The following is a 19327-nucleotide window of genomic DNA, read 5'->3' on the forward strand; positions in this document are numbered from 1 at the left end:
GAGATTATAGAATATTTTATTCAAATCATCTAGGAATTAACACAGATATAAAGAAAAACAGAACTTACATAGTGCCAAAGTTTAATCATGTTGTTTATTATGCTTATAAATCTGAATTAATTCACATAAAACCTATCCTATAACACACATAACAAAAGATTGGTATCCATTGATCAGCAAGAACTACAAATCACCCACCAAAACCAAAAAACAATCTAATAAAAGATTGATTAAAATATGAAGAAGCAATTCAAAGTGAAAATAGCCCAAAAGATATAAAAGATTAAAAATTTACTGATGCTCAGTAAAATAATAATGCCAACAAATTAATGTCATAAAGAAGATTTGCACCCTATAAAAACTGGAGAAATCTATTTTTGAGGGAGTATAATTTGGAATAACACTTTAAAATGTAAATATACAGTTTGAAACTGAAGTTCTATATCTAGGAATCTATCATGCAAAAATCCATACACATAAGTACATGTATGAACAGAATGATTCCTCCAGCACTTAAAATGGCTTCCAGTCAATGAATACATGTACCTCCAACAAATGTATGAGTGTAGCCATTGCAGAAAACAGGCTGATTATCACATTACTAAACAGAAAAAATAGTTTCCAGAAAAACAAAAAAAGTATTTTTGGCAATGAAATAAAATATATGTAAACTGGTATAAAGAAGACAGAATCTCAAAAAATACATGTAATTCCAAGGAAGAGAATTTAAATTTTTATTCTATATAATTCTGCAATGTTTAACTTTCCAAAAAGTTTTCATGAATTAATTATGAGATTGAGTGTTTAATCTGTGAAATAAACACATCAATTTAATACAGGAAGTTTCAAAATGTAACATCACATTATTAATTCACTGGTGTAATTCAAAAAACTTGATAATGTACTCTCTCTCTCTCTCTCTATATATATATATATACATACACACACACACACGAGTTGTAGATTTAGTAGGCAAAACTTTAGATATTATACTCAAAGACCTAAAGGAAACTACACATAAAGCTGAAAATTAAACAATGACAATGTCACATTGTCATTATCAGTCACAAGAAATAGAACTTACATATTTTCAAAGAAGTAAATGAACATACTGGAATGAAAATATAATAACAGAAAGAGAGAATGCACAAGCAGGATTTTGCTTCATATTTGAGGCAAATGAATAAGAGCCAAAAAAATGCTGAAGAGAGATCAATAGAGATTATATAATCCAAAGAACAGAGAAAGAAAGAAGAGAAATACATAGAACCTTATAGAATTTTGGGACATGCTTAAGCACAGCAACATATGCAAAGTAGAAGTACCACATGAAGAAGGGAAAGATTCAATGGAAAATATTCATAAATAATGCCCCAAACATCCTATAAACTATTTTAAAAACACTAATTTATACATTTCATAGGTTCTATAAATTCTTAGTTTAGATTAAATACAAAATGATCCAAACAGAGACACAATAATAATAGGTTGAAAGCTAAAGAAAGAAAATTATAAGGCACAAGGACAAAAACAAGTAACCACATATAAGGGAACTCAGATAACATTAATAACTGACTAGTCATTAGAAACAATGCTGCCTCTAATGCAGTGCTGTGTCATACTCAAAAGACTGTAAGAAAAAAGTGCTAACCAAAAATTCTTTTTTTTTTTTTTTTTTTAAATTTATTTATTATTATTATACTGTAAGTTGTAGGGTACATGTGCATAACGTGCAGGTTTGTTACATATGTATACTTGTGCCTTGTTGGTGTGCTGCACCCATCAACTCGTCATTTACATCAGGTATAACTCCCAATGCAATCCCTCCCCCCGCCCCCCTCCCCATGATAGGCCCCGGTGTGTGATGTTCCCCTTCCCGAGTCCAAGTGATCTCATTGTTCAGTTCCCACCTATGAGTGAGAACATGCGGTGTTTGGTTTTCTGTTCTTGTGATAGTTTGCTAAGAATGATGGATTCCAGCTGCATCCATGTCCCTACAAAGGACACAAACTTATCCTTTTTTATGGCTGCATAGTATTCCATGGTGTATATATGCCACATTTTCTTAATCCAATCTGTCACTGATGGACATTTGGGTTGATTCCAAGTCTTTGCTATTGTGAATAGTGCTGCAATAAACATACGTGTGCATGTGTCTTTATGGCAGCATAATTTATAATCCTTTGGGTATATACCCAGTAATGGGATGGCTGGGTCATATGGTACATCTAGTTCTAGATCCTTGAGGAATCGCCATACTGTTTTCCATAATGGTTGAACTAGTTTACAATCCCACCAACAGTGTAAAAGTGTTCCTATTTCTCCACATCCTCTCCAGCACCTGTTGTTTCCTGACTTTTGAATGATCGCCATTCTAACTGGTGTGAGATGGTATCTCATTGTGGTTTTGATTTGCATTTCTCTGATGGCCAGTGATGATGAGCATTTTTTCATGTGTTTGTTGGCTGTATGAATGTCTTCTTTTGAGAAATGTCTATTCATATCCTTTGCCCACTTTTTGATGGGGTTGTTTGTTTTTTTCTTGTAAATTTGTTTGAGTTCTTTGTAGGTTCTGGATATTAGCCCTTTGTCAGATGAGTAGATTGCAAAAATTTTCTCCCATTCTGTAGGTTGCCTGTTCACTCTGATGGTAGTTTCTTTTGCTGTGCAGAAGCTCTTTAGTTTAATGAGATCCCATTTGTCAATTTTGGATTTTGCTGCCGTTGCTTTTGGTGTTTTAGACATGAAGTCTTTGCCCATGCCTATGTCCTGAATGGTACTACCTAGGTTTTCCTCTACGATTTTTATGGTATTAGGTCTAACATTTAAGTCTCTAATCCATCTTGAATTAATTTTCGTATAAGGAGTAAGGAAAGGATCCAGTTTCAGCTTTCTACTTATGGCTAGCCAATTTTCCCAGCACCATTTATTAAATAGGGAATCCTTTCCCCATTTCTTGTTTCTCTCAGGTTTGTCAAAGATCAGATGGCTGTAGATGTGTGATATTATTTCTGAGGACTCTGTTCTGTTCCATTGGTCTATATCTCTGTTTTGGTACCAGTACCATGCTGTTTTGGTTACTGTAGCCTTGTAGTATAGTTTGAAGTCAGGTAGCGTGATGCCTCCAGCTTTGTTCTTTTGACTTAGGATTGTCTTGGAGATGCGGGCTCTTTTTTGGTTCCATATGAACTTTAAAGCAGTTTTTTCCAATTCTGTGAAGAAACTCATTGGTAGCTTGATGGGGATGGCATTGAATCTATAAATTACCTTGGGCAGTATGGCCATTTTCACGATATTGATTCTTCCTATCCATGAGCATGGTATGTTCTTCCATTTGTTTGTGTCCTCTTTTATTTCACTGAGCAGTGGTTTGTAGTTCTCCTTGAAGAGGTCCTTTACATCCCTTGTAAGTTGGATTTCTAGGTATTTTATTCTCTTTGAAGCAATTGTGAATGGAAGTTCATTCATGATTTGGCTCTCTGTTTGTCTGTTACTAGTGTATAAGAATGCTTGTGATTTTTGCACATTAATTTTGTATCCTGAGACTTTGCTGAAGTTGCTTATCAGCTTAAGGAGATTTTGGGCTGAGACAATGGGGTTTTCTAAATATACAATCATGTCATCTGCAAAGAGGGACAATTTGACTTCTTCTTTTCCTAACTGAATACCCTTGATTTCTTTCTCTTGCCTGATTGCCCTAGCCAGAACTTCCAACACTATGTTGAATAGGAGTGGTGAGAGAGGGCATCCCTGTCTTGTGCCAGTTTTCAAAGGGAATTTTTCCAGTTTTTGCCCATTCAGTATGATACTGGCTGTGGGTTTGTCATAAATAGCTCTTATTATTTTGAGGTATGTTCCATCAATACCAAATTTATTGAGCGTTTTTACCATGAAGTGCTGTTGAATTTTGTCAAAAGCCTTTTCTGCATCTATTGAAATAATCATGTGGTTCTTGTCTTTGGTTCTGTTTATATGCTGGATTATGTTTATTGATTTGCGAATGTTGAACCAGCCTTGCATCCCAGGGATGAAGCCCACTTGATCATGGTGGATAAGCTTTTTGATGTGTTGCTGAATCCGGTTTGCCAGTATTTTATTGAGGATTTTTGCATCGATGTTCATCAGGGATATTGGTCTAAAATTCTCTTTTTTTGTTGTATCTCTGCCAGGCTTTGGTATCAGGATGATGTTGGCCTCATAAAATGAGTTAGGGAGGATTCCCTCTTTTTCTATTGATTGGAATAGTTTCAGAAGGAATGGTACCAACTCCTCCTTGTACCTCTGGTAGAATTCAGCTGTGAATCCATCTGGTCCTGGACTTTTTTTGGTTGGTAGGCTATTAATTGTTGCCTCAATTTCAGAGCCTGCTATTGGTCTATTCAGGGGTTCAACTTCTTCCTGGTTTAGTCTTGGAAGAGTGTAAGTGTCCAGGAAATTATCCATTTCTTCTAGATTTTCCAGTTTATTTGCGTAGAGGTGTTTATAGTATTCTCTGATGGTAGTTTGTATTTCTGTGGGGTCGGTGGTGATATCCCCTTTTTCATTTTTAATTGCGTCGATTTGATTCTTCTCTCTTTTCTTCTGTATTAGTCTTGCTAGTGGTCTGTCAATTTTGTTGATCTTTTCAAAAAACCAACTCCTGGATTCATTGATTTTTTGGAGGGTTTTTTGTGTCTCTATCTCCTTCAGTTCTGCTCTGATCTTAGTTATTTCTAGCCTTCTGCTAGCTTTCGAATGTGTTTGCTCTTGCTTCTCTAGTTCTTTTAATTGCGATGTTAGAGTGTCAATTTTAGATCTTTCCTGCTTTCTCTTGTGGGCATTTAGTGCTATAAATTTCCCTCTACACACTGCTTTAAATGTGTCCCAGAGATTCTGGTATGTTGTATCTTTGTTCTCATTGGTTTCAAAGAACATCTTTATTTCTGCCTTCATTTCGTTATGTACCCAGTAGTCATTCAGGAGCAGGTTGTTCAGTTTCCATGTAGTTGAGCGGTTTTGATTGAGTTTCTTAGTCCTGAGTTCTAGTTTGATTGCACTGTGGTCTGAGAGACAGTTTGTTATAATTTCTGTTCTTGTACATTTGCTGAGGAGTGCTTTACTTCCAATTACGTGGTCAATTTTGGAATAAGTACGATGTGGTGCTGAGAAAATGTATATTCTGTTGATTTGGGGTGGAGAGTTCTATAGATGTCTATTAGATCTGCTTGCTGCAGAGATGAGTTCAATTCCTGGATATCCTTGTTAACTTTCTGTCTCGTTGATCTGTCTAATGTTGACAATGGAGTGTTGAGGTCTCCCATTATTATTGTATGGGAGTCTAAGTCTCTTTGTAAGTCTCTAAGGACTTGCTTTATGAATCTGGGTGCTCCTGTATTGGGTGCATATATATTTAGGATAGTTAGCTCTTCCTGTTGAATTGATCCCTTTACCATTATGTAATGGCCTTCTTTGTCTCTTTTGATCTTTGATGGTTTAAAGTCTGTTTTATCAGAGACTAGTATTGCAACCCCCGCTTTTTTTTGTTCTCCATTTGCTTGGTAAATCTTCCTCCATCCCTTTATTTTGAGCCTATGTATGTCTCTGCGTGTGAGATGGGTCTCCTGAATACAGCAGACTGATGGGTCTTGACTCTTTATCCAGTTTGCCAGTCTGTGTCTCTTAATTGGAGCATTTAGTCCATTTACATTTAAGGTTAAGATTGTTATGTGTGAACTTGATCCTGCCATTATGATATTAACTGGTTATTTTGCTCATTAGTTGATGCAGTTTCTTCCTAGCCTCGATGGTCTTTACATTTTGGCATGTTTTTGAGATGGCTGGTACCGGTTGTTCCTTTCCATGTTGAGTGCTTCCTTCAGGGTCTCTTGTAAGGCAGGCCTAGTGGTGACAAAATCTCTAAGCATTTGCTTATCTGTAAAGGATTTTATTTCTCCTTCACTTATGAAACTTAGTTTGGCTGGATATGAAATTCTGGGTTTAAAATTCTTTTCTTTAAGAATGTTGAATATTGGCCCCCACTCTCTTCTGGCTTGGAGAGTTTCTGCCGAGAGATCTGCTGTGAGTCTGATGGGCTTCCCTTTGTGGGTAACCCGACCTTTCTCTCTGGCTGCCCTTAAGATTTTTTCCTTCATTTCAACTTTGGTGAATCTGGCAATTATGTGTCTTGGAGTTGCTCTTCTCGAGGAGTATCTTTGTGGCGTTCTCTGTATTTCCTGGATTTGAATGTTGGCCTGCCCTACTAGGTTGGGGAAGTTCTCCTGGATGATATCCTGAAGAGTGTTTTCCAACTTGGTTCCATTTTCCCCCTCACTTTCAGGCACCCCAATCAGACGTAGATTTGGTCTTTTTACATAATCCCATACTTCTTGCAGGCTTTGTTCATTTCTTTTTCTTCTTTTTTCTTTTGGTTTCTCTTCTCGCTTCATTTCATTCATTTGATCCTCAATTGCTGATACTCTTTCTTCCAGTTGATCGAGTCGGTTACTGAAGCTTGTGCATTTGTCACGTATTTCTCGTGTCATGGTTTTCATCTCTTTCATTTCGTTTATGACCTTCTCTGCATTAATTAGTCTAGCCGTCAATTCTTCCACTTTTTTTTCAAGATTTTTAGTTTCTTTGCGCTGGGTACGTAATTCCTCCTTTAGCTCTGAGAAATTTGATGGACTGAAGCCTTCTTCTCTCATCTCGTCAAAGTCATTCTCCGCCCAGCTTTGATCCGTTGCTGGCGATGAGCTGCGCTCCTTTGCCGGGGGAGATGCGCTCTTGTTTTTTGAATTTCCAGCTTTTCTGCCCTGCTTTTTCCCCATCTTTGTGGTTTTATCTGCCTCTGGTCTTTGATGATGGTGATGTACTGATGGGGTTTTGGTGTAGGTGTCCTTCCTGTTTGATAGTTTTCCTTCTAACAGTCAGGACCCTCAGCTGTAGGTCTGTTGGAGATTGCTTGAGGTCCACTCCAGACCCTGTTTGCCTGGGTATCAGCAGCAGAGGCTGCAGAAGATAGAATATTTCTGAACAGCAAGTGTACCTGTCTGATTCTTGCTTTGGAAGCTTCCTCTCAGGGGTGTACTCCACCCTGTGAGGTGTGGGGTGTCAGACTGCCCCTAGTGGGGGATGTCTCCCAGTTAGGCTACTCAGGGGTCAGGGACCCGCTTGAGCAGGGAGTCTGTCCCTTCTCAGATCTCAACCTCCGTGTTGGGAGATCCACTGCTCTCTTCAAAGCTGTCAGACAGAGTCGTTTGCGTCTGCAGAGGTGTCTGCTGCTTTGTTATTGTTTTCTGTGCCCTGCCCCCAGAGGTGGAGTCTACAGAGATAGGCAGGTTTCCTTGAGCTGCTGTGAGCTCCACCCAGTTCGAGCTTCCCAGCAGCTTTGTTTACCTACTTAAGCCTCAGCAATGGCGGGCGCCCCTCCCCCAGCCTCGCTGCTGCCTTGCCGGTAGATCACAGACTGCTGTGATAGCAATGAGGGAGGCTCCGTGGGTGTGGGACCCTCCCGGCCAGGTGTGGGATATGATCTCCTGGTGTGCCTGTTTGCTCAAAGCGCAGTATTGGGGTGGGAGTTACCCGATTCTCCAGGTGTTGTGTGTCTCAGTTCCCCTGGCTAGGAAAAGGGATTCCCTTCCCCCTTGCGCTTCTCAGGTGAGGCAATGCCTCGCCCTGCTTCAGCTCTCGCTGGTCGGGCTGCAGCAGCTGACCAGTACCGATCGTCCGGCACTCCCCAGTGAGATGAACCCAGTACCTCAGTTGAAAATGCCGAAATCACCGGTCTTCTGTGTCGCTGGCGCTGGGAGTTGAAGACTGGAGCTGCTCCTATTCGGCCATCTTGCTCCGCCCCCTCCCAAAAATTCTTTATACTACAAAATCATCTTTAAAAAATAATGGTGGAATAAGGACATTTCTAAACAAACAAAAACAGAAAATTATTGCTAACTAACCTGCCTCACAATAAATTCTAAAGAAAGTTTTCCAGGCTAAAAGTAAATAAATACAGGAAGCAGTGTGAACTTGCATAATATAAAAGCGCACCTGAATAAATAATTATGTAATTTTAACAGATAATGTAAATTCACATTTATTCAACTTTCTTAATAAATTTAAGAAGCAAATATATAAAGCATACATATATAGTTGCCATGCTGAACATTTAACTTATACATATGTAATATATTTGTCAACAATAGCACTAAGTAGCTATGTGGATGCAAAACCCTACTGTAGTAAGGAATGACACCAAGAGGGGTGAGAGATCGGGAAGGATGGTGGGCAGGGGAGGAGGAATGTGAATCAGTGAAGGTGACTCCACAGGGACTTGTGACCATTAACCCTGCTGCCTCCAGCACAGCCTCAGCCTCTCGGAGTTGATGCAGCCAGGGCTGCCCACTGCTGCCTCGTAAGTCCAGGCATTGAGGAGACAGGAGGGTGGCCCGTCTCAACCATGCTCCTGGTGAAAATCAAACACTAATGCTCTGAGACATCTAAGGTAAGGTACTCAACTGTGTGGGGTACTGCATAAATTCTAAAACAATGCAATAAAGTGGCAGTGTTTCAGGAATCCGCCCCACCTCTACACAGAAATATGTCTTCTTTTCCCATAGCAGAAAGCTAGTGTTATACACAGGTCAAAATAGTAAAATGTTCAACACATAGACCATTAACAACTTCAGTTTTTGTCAAGAGGAAATGGGTGACGTGGTAAAAAGTTCAACATTTTCACTCGACCCAGTGACGAAATGGTGACGGAGGGTAAACCCAAAGGGATTAGATAATGAAAGTAAAGAAAACTTGTCCCTATATTTGCTTTTAGTCAGGTGCCCCAAAAGTGAAGTGGGAGCAAAATTCAAATTTTCCCTTCTGAATGCCAAAAGGGAAGAAACAAAAGCAATGGAAAGCCAAAGAGCATATCAATTCATTCAAGGGAAAGACTGAGATTTTAAAAATTATTTAGAGGGGACCTTTAGCTTGACAAAGCTAATGGTCTTCTACCAGATAACAAGCTCATATTATTTTGTGAGGTGAGTGTGGTCCAAGATTCAATAAACAAATCAGGGCATACTAATACAAATACTTTGAAGGTGGCTGAGTGTCAGCTAGGAGAATATGTAGGTAATCTCGGGAAAACACAAGATTTACAGACTGCAGTTTTTTGTGACAGGACAAGAATTTAAAGCTCACAAATCTGCTTATACCTCCATCCCCTGTTTTTAATGCCATGTTTGAACATGAAATGGAAGAAAGCATAAAGAATCGAGTGGAGATAAATGATTTAGACCCTAATGTTTTTAAAGAAATGATGAGATTCAATAACACCAGGAAATAACTAAACCTTGACAAAATGGCTGACAACTTGTGGGCAGCTGCAGGCAAACATGCACTGGGAACAGTTGAAGGTGATGAGTGAGGAAGTTTTGTGTAGCAATACCTCAGTAGAAAATGTTGCTGATACCCTTGTCCTTGCAGATTTGCACATTGCGGAACAGTTGAAAGCACAAGCATAGACATTATTAATAGGTGCATTGTACTTTGAGAACTTGGATGTAAACATAAAAAAAAAAAAAAAAAAAAAAAAAAAAAACTGGAATGGCAACCAAGCAACCGCTGTAATGGAAACATCAAGGTGGAAGTGCATGATTCAGTCTCACCCTTACTTAGTAGCAGAAGCCTTCTGAGCACTAGCATCTGCGCAGTGTCCACAGTTTGGCATTCCACACAAACGGCTAAAACAGTCCTAAATCTTCCGTGAACAATTGAAAAATGGAATTGACTTTTAGTCATTCAAGTCTAGAAGGATTCTAATACAGAAACCTTAAGGAAGAGTTGTTTCTGTTATTTGGTCCACAGAACAGAAGCTGAAAAAAACATATTGCTTGCATTTCAGGTGGATAATTAATGGTTTATTCTTCAGTTTTAAGTTAGACTGATTAATTCACTTCAAGGCCTAAAATTATTTTCAGTGATTTCTCTTGTTTGTATAATAATGCTTTAATTTTCTTTTATTTTGCCTTATCATTTTGACCAATGTTATGCAGGATTATATGAACTAGCTTTATAATGGAGTAAGAATGATAACTAAAGATATTAAGTTTCAAAAGGATCTTTTATTTTGAAAAGGAAAAAATGAATTTTATAAGATTTGACCTAGCTGTCTCAAGGTTTACGATTAAATTATCTTTAAAAGCACTCATTATTAGAGTTTACCAGTAATGTCTTCAATCTAAGTTCTATAAATATGAGCGAACCCACATACCTTCCCAGTAAGTTACAGCAATACACTACTTCAATTCTAGTTCATTATTCATTTCAGGGAGCAAATAAATAATCAGTTGACCCAGATTTTTATTGAAATTTGTGATGTTTGTCTTGTATGTTAACTGTACCACAAAGTATGGGTTTATCTAAGTTTACAATGATTGAGAAACGAATGAGGTTAAAACATCATGATGGAAGCATATATTGTGTGAAAGTAATTTTTTAAATTTATAGTGAACTACATTTATATATACATGTTAAGGGTAAGGATGACCAAATGTAAATTTAATGACTGCACCAATTAACAAAGAAATATATATACAATTTCACTTTTACTGTGTAACTTTGGTATGCTGATTGGTACATATTTATTTTTGCTTTTGAGAGAATTAATAAGGCAGAATTAGTTGTGTCTTAATATTTGAAATAAATTTTTAGAAGGAGGCAACTGGGATGTTTGTGATAATAGATAAGAAAGATATTCTTGATTGTATTAAATGGTTTTGAATTGCGGAGATTCATTATCAAATTTACTCTTGTTTTTCACACTTTGGAAAATACACCTAACAATAAATGAATCTTGGATAGTCCACTCTCCTTCAAAACCTGAACTGAAGGCTGAGGCGAGTGGATCACTTGAGGTCAGGAGTTTGAGACAGGCTTTGCCAACATGGTGAAACCCTGTCTCTACTAAAAATACAAAAACAAACAAACAAACAAACAAACAAACAAACAAAAAAAACAGGCATGGTGGTGGATGTCTGTAATTCCAGCTACTTGGGAGGCTGAGACAAGAGGCTTGCTTGAACCTGGGAGGCAGAGGTGCCAGTGAGCCGAGGTCGCACCACTGCACTTTAGCCTGGGTAACAAGAGTGAAACTTCATCTAAAAAAATAAAAACAAACAAACAGAAAAAAAAACTGAGAGAGAGAGAACTGATACTTGCCTGTGTGAGATACAAAAACAAAAAAAAAGAGAAACCTTAGAGTATATCAGGTCACACACCATGAGCATCCCCACGCACCTCTTATTTCTTCTTTGTGTTTCAGTCACTGTACTAATATTGTGGATTATATTGAAATTCTGTTTAATATGAACAGTTATAAACTACAATTTGGAAAATAAAGAATGGCACCAAATGTTAACTTGAATTTATAAGAACAAAAAAGAATGGTAATGAGGAGGTGCAGTGTGGCATTTTGGTATTATCATGATATTGGAGGCAGGTAACAGATATCAACAAATTCTGCCCTGTCATTTAGTACTTTTGTTTACAGGATTACTGAGTGGTACACACTACAAATGTTATCAGAGAGGAGTTATGTTTTAATGGGTAACTTCACTAGCACAATAACAAGAAGTAGGTATTGAAGAAAATCTGACACATATCATGGAGTTTAGGCTTCCCATGTAATCTGGGCCTTTTTACTTCCCCTAATTTTGAAATAGGCCTATTCAGTATGTTGTTCAGAGGGCTATTCAGAGAATGGAAACCCAAGGCTCACCCTCCCTGAGTCTAAGTACCCACTCAGCCAGGTAGATTTAGAGAAATAGAAAAACCAAACTGCCTTGGTGACTGGACTTTGCTAACGTCTGAAAGAAAGAAGTAACAGAAAGGAGGGAGATCTAAGGTAAATTCTATGCAGTATAAAATATGCCCCAAAGGACTTTGCTTCTAACACATACATTGATACTACCTCCCACCTGTGAAAGAAGGGGGATATAAGCAGGACTCAACACCAGGCACAGTGACTCATGCCTATAATACCAGCACTTCGTGAGGCCTAAGTGGGAGAATCCGTTGAGACCAGGAGTTTGAGACCAAACTAGATGACTTAGAGAGAGCCCATTTCTAAAAATAAAATAAATTAAATAATAGCAGGACATGGAGGTGAATGTCTGTAGTGTTAGTTACTCAGGAGGCTGAGGCAAGAGGATTGAGTCCAATAATTTGAGGTTGAAGTGAGCTATGATTGCATCACTGCATTCCAGCTTCAGAAACACAATGTGACCCTATCTGGAAGAAAAAGGAGGAGGAGGAAGAGGAAGGGGAGGAGCAGGAGGAGGAGGAAGGTGATGTGGAAGAGGGGCAGGGAACTGAAGGGAGGAGAAAGGTGGATTCCTGGCAAGGGCTCCACCCCTGCCTTATGTCTAGGGACCTAGGTGAGGACAGGCACTCTTGCTTTCCCGCTCAAATGTTGCATTTCCCAAGACCACACTGCCCTGCCACGTCCCTATCATGTGCCTATAAAAACCCCTGAGACTGTAGCAGGCAAGCACACCAGTGGCTGGACGTCAAGAGGAGTGGATTAGCAGAAGAAGAAATAAATGACTGGAGGACAAGAGGACGTCCAGGGGAGCACGCAGGCAGGCCATTAACTGTCAGAACAACACGGAGTTTGGCTGGGGTTGTTGGAGAGCAGCCTGACTCCAGGGAAAAACCGTTCCCTTTCTGGCTCCCCATCTGCTGAGAACTGCTTCTACTCAATAAAATCTTGCACTCATTCCTCAAGCCCATGATGATTCCAGTCTTCTGATACACCTAGGCAAGAACCCCCGATACAGAAAGCCCACTTTTCCTGTAATAAGGCAGGTGTCTAATTGAGCTGACTAACACAAGCCATCTAAGGACTATTAAACTAAAAGAGCATCGCATACCACGCAGAAGGAAGCCAGGCAGGAAGAAAGGTTCAGATGCTTCTTCCAACATAAAATATACTAATAACTTACTTTCTAGTATGTACAACACAACTTTGATATTTGAATATTTCAGAAGAAGTTTTTAGTTTTACGTCCTGTATAGCACTCTTGTAATCACCTATACTAATTTTTTTGATGCAAATGTGTAGTTACTTTTACAACTCAGATAGCAAGTAGATGATGAAAGCTTGTAGATTATATTCTAGTTTATGAATATTGCTTGGTAATTCCAAAATCAGTACCACATTTTAGTACTAGGCATGTAATACATGGCTTAGCTATAGCAGACCATATTAACCAATGTTTTCAATGCTTTGGATTGTACCATTGAAGAGTTAACAGCCAGCAGAATGAAATTTAGCATCATCACAATTTTGAAACATTTTCAACAGTCTTATTATTAATGAACTGCCAATCAGTCTTTTCTACATTTAAATAATTTCCAGTGGTAGCAAATGTGATATTATTCTGGATATATGGAGGAAAAAGTCAGTTGAAATTTTTTCTTGGAAAAAGTGCTGAATACTTTGTAATTGGAAACAAATTATATGTGCTTTTTAAGGAGATTAATGTATTTCTCAGACATAGATGATTGATAGATTTGCTTTCTTTGTAAATCATCAGGTATGAGACTATAAGTTATGAAACAAATGAATATAAGTGGACTCACTCCCATTTCATTCCTTTAGAAATGAAAAGCTTAACATTATATTTGGAAGTTGAAAGTGAATGTAGTAAATGTATTAATAAAAAAAGTATGGACCATTAGTAATTTCTTACTCTTCTTTACACTGGAATTACGTCTGCTTAATGATTACTTAAGTATTTGAATTTTTCATTTATTATCTCAATATCTAAGTCACTATGTATAAAACCTCATGATTTTATTTAATCTGATTTAATATAAAATCAAATCAAGGAAATATAGTTGCTCTGTTCACATCAGTCTTCTGGTAGTTCTCATTACCTAACCTGCCTTGTCCTCATTTCCTTATCAGCCATATGGAAAGCATTAAAGTAGGTGATCTCTCTCATTTTATAATTTTTTTTTTTTTTTTTTGAGATGGATTCTCCCTCTGTCGCTTGGTCCGGAGTGCAGTGGCTTGATCTCAGCTCACTGCAACCTCTGCCTCCTGGGTACAAGCAGTTCTCTGCCTCATCCTCCTGAGTAGCTGGGATTACTGGCGACCGCCACCACGCCTGGCTAATTTTTTTATATTTTTAATAAAGATACAGTTTTGCTATCTTGGCCAGGCTGGTCTTGACCTCCTGACCTCGTGATCCACCAACCTCAGCTTCACAAAGTGCTAGGATTGCAGGCTTGAGCCACTGTGCCTGGTCCATTTTTAGAATTCTAACAGACATGCTCTAATTTGAATTTGACTCAGAAAACAAGGTACTGTGTCCTTTTTTTTTTTTTTTTTTTTAAGTTTTAAGGTCATGGGTACAAGCACAGGTTTGTTACATAGGTCAACTTGTGTCATGGGGGTTTGTTGTACAGATTATTTCATCACTAAGGTATTAAGCCAAGTACCCATTAGTTATTTTTCTTGATCCTCTGCCTCCTCAAACCCTCCAGTCTATGAAAGGCCCCAGTGTGTGTTGTTGCCCTCTCTGTGTCCATGTGTTCTCATCGGTAGGCTCCCTTATCTATATGGATCTATGGGAATTTGATGACAGAAAACCAGATATAATAAACTACAACAGTTGGCATTTTTTACACACAGTCACATTTTTTTTATGGCCAGAAAAAAATTACCTTTATTTCAAGTATAGTTATATCTCAGGAATAATTTTTCAATAATTTTCTGGGTTGTCTGTCTACTAATTCAAATGTTACACCTACCCTTTTCTCCTAATAGCTAGATATTTCAAATGCAACTGAAATATAACAGCCCTTCTTTTATTACCAGCCACTGCATTTTTTATGGGAATAAATCCCCAGTCTTTATCATGAAGTGGTAACACGTTTTGTAATGGAGAGTGGCCTGTCGTTCTACTGTTCGAGCATCACCACCACCCCACTGTCGGCTGCCCTGGACACCATGCCCTATCATACTCAGTGACTTCAGTATTTCTCTAAGAGAACATGTTCTAGCATGCATCCTGCTTTCTGGGGGCTGGAGTGGAGGATATGCAGTTTTATTTATCCATAGTGTGCTCTATTTGTCCACTTGTCAATCTTGTATTTATTCAAGTCTCAAGTCACATAACATACCACTTCTTCAATGTGTAGCCTTCACTTCTTGCCTCCGGGGACTTGGTGCTTCTTTCTCTGAGATCTGAAAGTAATTTTAATGAAGTTTACTGTTACAGTAATTTGTTATCCAGAGAACACAGCTCGTTTCATTGCTTCATACTGAGTGTTGCTCATTTTAATTTTAACTCATCACGAATAATTATTCAAAAATTTATCTAATCCTAGATAATCTAAAAACCAAAGCTTTTATACCTCATAGTGGAGCCAATGGCATCTATGAAAGGATCTACCATGGGATCCCTATGGTGGGCCTTCCTTTGTTTGTAGATCAACCAGATAAGTTTGTTCACATGAAAGCTAAAGAAGAAGCTGTTAGAGTGGACTCAAAGACAATGTCAACTACAGATTTGCTCAAGGCATTAAAAGCAGTCATTAATGACTCTTCTTGAATGTAATTTTTTAACTATATAGCATGTATTGATAAGTTCTCACATGAAGGCCAAGGAAGCAGCAGTGACTCTAAACATGAACAAAATGCTGAGTACATTTTTTGGGGGTTAACGCTTAAAGGCAATCGTCAATAAACCACTGTGAGTATCACAATCTGTTTTTTTGGTGGTTTTAGTGTAAACATTTCTCAGAGGTTTTAGGATAGTGCGTTGAAGAAAAGAAGCATGAATATTATTACAGCACTGACTAATTTTCAGCACAGTCATGAGGGTCTTTTAGGATGAGATCTCATCAAATGTTAGTATTTAAATAAATGTTATTTTGTCTATTGAAGGTATAGAAAGTGATATTATGCGATACAAATACTTGGTTAAAAGGCTACCATAATGAAGCAAATAAACATGTCCATCATCTCACTTTAGTTACCCCTTTTTCCATGTTTTTAAAAATCTTGTAAAATAATTTATTTTCAGTAAATCAGCATGACATAATCAATCTCTAATTCCCATTATATTTAATACTTTCTAAATTTTTATGCTAACATTTTGAACCCACCACTGATAATTTGTAAACTACTAGAGCTTTCAAATTCGCCTTTAAAAATTAATGGAGAAAAACCATACTTTATAAATGTAGCCAAATTCTTTGTTCTTATGGTTGTGGTTGCTCTTGCTTATTTGGAAGATTTATAAAATCGAAAAATAACTGGCTTGAAAGAGATAGATTGGAATTTCCTGTTTGACAGCCAAATGTCTCTTTATGATGAGAATAATTCTACCAAGTATCCTAAGAATCATTACATGACTACTCACAATAATCAGATAAGAAAGATACCACTCTTAGGCCGAGCAAGGTGGCTCACACCTATCATCCCAGCACTTTGGGAGGCTGAGGCAGGCGGATCACACGGTCGGGAGATCGAGACCATCCTGGCTAACACGGTGAAACCCTATCTCTAGTGAAAAAACAAAAAATTAACTGGGCATGATGGCAGGTGTCTGTTGTCTCAGCATCTCCAGAGGTTGAGGCAGGAGAAGGGTATGAACCCAGGAAACAGAGCTTGCAGTAAGCCGAGATCCTGCCACTGAACTCCAGCCTGGGAAACAGCAAGACACCATCTCCAAAAAAAAAGGAAAAAAAAGAAAAAGAAACCATTCTTATTCATTCAATTTGACAATTAAAGAAAAACAAAACAAACAAACAAACAAAAAACTAGGAACAAATACTTTTCAAAAAATAAAAGGACCAGTAGATATCAGGTTATGATTCAAACTAAGGCCATTTAGTTTTAAATGATATAATATCAATACTAATTCCTGATTAATGCCAACTTCTTATCAGCTTTGCCCTGACATGGACCTGAACCTTGTCATAGATTTGTCTCCTGTCTCTAGACTTTGATACTATTTTGAAATTTGCACACCAGGTTCATTACAATTTCATTAATGGCTAATTCAACCTCTGTACTCTCAAATGACTTCTTTTTATCCTTTGGACTTAACTACTTTTAATTTCTTGGATAGAAATACTTATTATCTCTTATATTCTCTTTTCACATCTTGAAATCTTATGCATCCAACAAATTCTAACCATAAACAAAAATCTCTATAACCACCAGGGAATAAAATATTTTATTTTTCACCCACTTATATGTGGCACTAATTTTTAACATCTACACAAAAGTTTCACATATTTATATTTTATATTCTATAAGTTTATGTCTATTTGATTTTCCTTAACTGTAAAGAGAATGTTATATGGTTATCAATCACTCATTATGATCAGTTTATGGATCCCACGGAACAAACAGTATTCTGGATTAAGTTTGTCACTTGCTACAAAGGAGCTAAGCACTTACTGCCACCTGCCAACAGCCTCACCTCTCTACAGTACTGCTCTTTGGTTGTGCTGGCCTGCAAGGCAATTTTTACTCTCTTTGTCATAATATGTTTCTTGTTTGATTATCAAAAGTTTGTTAAGACAAGAAAGAAGGAAAAAAATAGAGTAGAATTGTTGGAGATCTAAGGCAGGCAGACATGAGAGGGAAGGTCATGACATTTAATGCCATCACTATTCTTCAAGATGTGGCAGTATCTCTACATTTCACAAGACTTGTGCCTTCCCGATTTATTCAAATATTTTACTCTTCATTAATCATTAAGTAATATACAATTTTAATTTCAGAAAACCTAAAATAACTCAATTTTGATGCTTACTTATGTATATTACTAAACTGAAAAAAATGAGATTCACTGAAAACTCAGGCTGTGTATTTGAGAAGGTAAGGAATAGTGTATTTCTGCTGTGCACTTTTACAAACTCCTTTTTTATTTTCATTTTATTTTTTATTTCTAATATTTATTTTTAGAGGTACATGTGTAAGAGGTGTAGGTTTATTACATAGATAAAGAAAACTCTTCTGTATAAACAAATACAATGATATGGATTACATGTGTCCCTGTCAAGAAAAACAGAGCAAGATCATTCTAAAAATGGCAAGACACATTTTATTCTGACTAGTGAAGTAGGGGATAGAGACTACAGTATAAATTGAGCTCAACTCTAACTAAGACAAAGGTAACTGAGGCTTTTAAAGAGAAAACTGATATGAATAAAAGTGAGGAAAACAAAAAGGAGCTAGTGGGATATGTGAAAATGGAAAATTACATAAAAATTCAGTGGGAAATAATTGTAAATTATTAGGCAAGGTGGGTTAGACAGCGTATGTTTTGCAGTTTGGCAGGATCACATTCTTTTGAGCCAAGACTTACCATGGAAGCTAGGTTGACCTTTAAAGACAAATTCATGACCTAGTGCACAAACAAGCTATGCTAAACTTGGCCAAGTCTCTTAATATGGTGTTTATGCAAGTCTTTTGTGTTACATTGGAGTGTAAAATTCAAGTCCTTTATGAAATATAAAATATTTCTTAATGGGAATGTTCTCTGTTTAAAATTATTGATAGTCGTAACTGATCTCCTATCCTAAACGATGCAACCTGGTAAAATTCTTGGTTAGAAAGACAAAACATGTTTTCCACATGAGGCCTGGAATATGCTTGAGTTACTATTTTCACTTTAGCAATGACCTTTTGTAATTGGATAATAATACACAAAATAAAAGTAGAGGCTAGTTCCCTTTAGTTAGGAATTATAGATATGGTTCAGCAAATTTCGTCCAGTCCCTCTAGATTATAGTATTACAATTTCTCTCCTGCAATAATATCTCACTATTTCTTGGCCTTAATTTGTCAAGTCAGACATTTCCAACTTCTTTAATACCTGGAATACTGAGGATACACAAACCAGAAATATATATAATCATTTTACTTATTCTCCCCTCATAACATGGAAAAATAAATTGTAGATGGAATAAAGAGCCAAATATCCTGTGCAATAATTTTTAAAATCTATGTTGAAGAAAGTATAATAAATAGCAAAAGTCTCTCTAAATCCTGTCTTTAAATATTGGTCATTACAGCCTCTGGATTCAGAAAAAGGTTTGCAAAGCAAACCACAGAGAAGAACGAAACCGACTTAAGAGCAGTTCTTCTGTCTGATAAGAGATATGCCTGAACAATCGGATGGAAAAGAAGCACAATGGTAATTCTAACACATGAAAAAGATTTTTATAGTACTCTTTTCTATGAAAAAAAAAATTTAGAAACAATTAGTTATAAAACAAATTATTGTAATACCTAGAAAAGAAATATACACTGAATATTTTACTTTATTAA

The 19327-nt window shown here is 37.2% G+C and overlaps 1 pseudogene; it reads left to right on the forward strand.

Annotated features, from left to right (window-relative positions):
* The first annotated feature begins 8851 nt into the window (after positions 1-8851).
* Positions 8852-9725, forward strand: LOC112624286 (annotated as a pseudogene).
* Positions 9726-19327: the final 9602 nt, after the last annotated feature.

This window comes from Theropithecus gelada, chromosome 5 (assembly GCF_003255815.1).
Source record: "Theropithecus gelada isolate Dixy chromosome 5, Tgel_1.0, whole genome shotgun sequence".
NCBI lineage: Eukaryota > Metazoa > Chordata > Mammalia > Primates > Cercopithecidae > Theropithecus > Theropithecus gelada.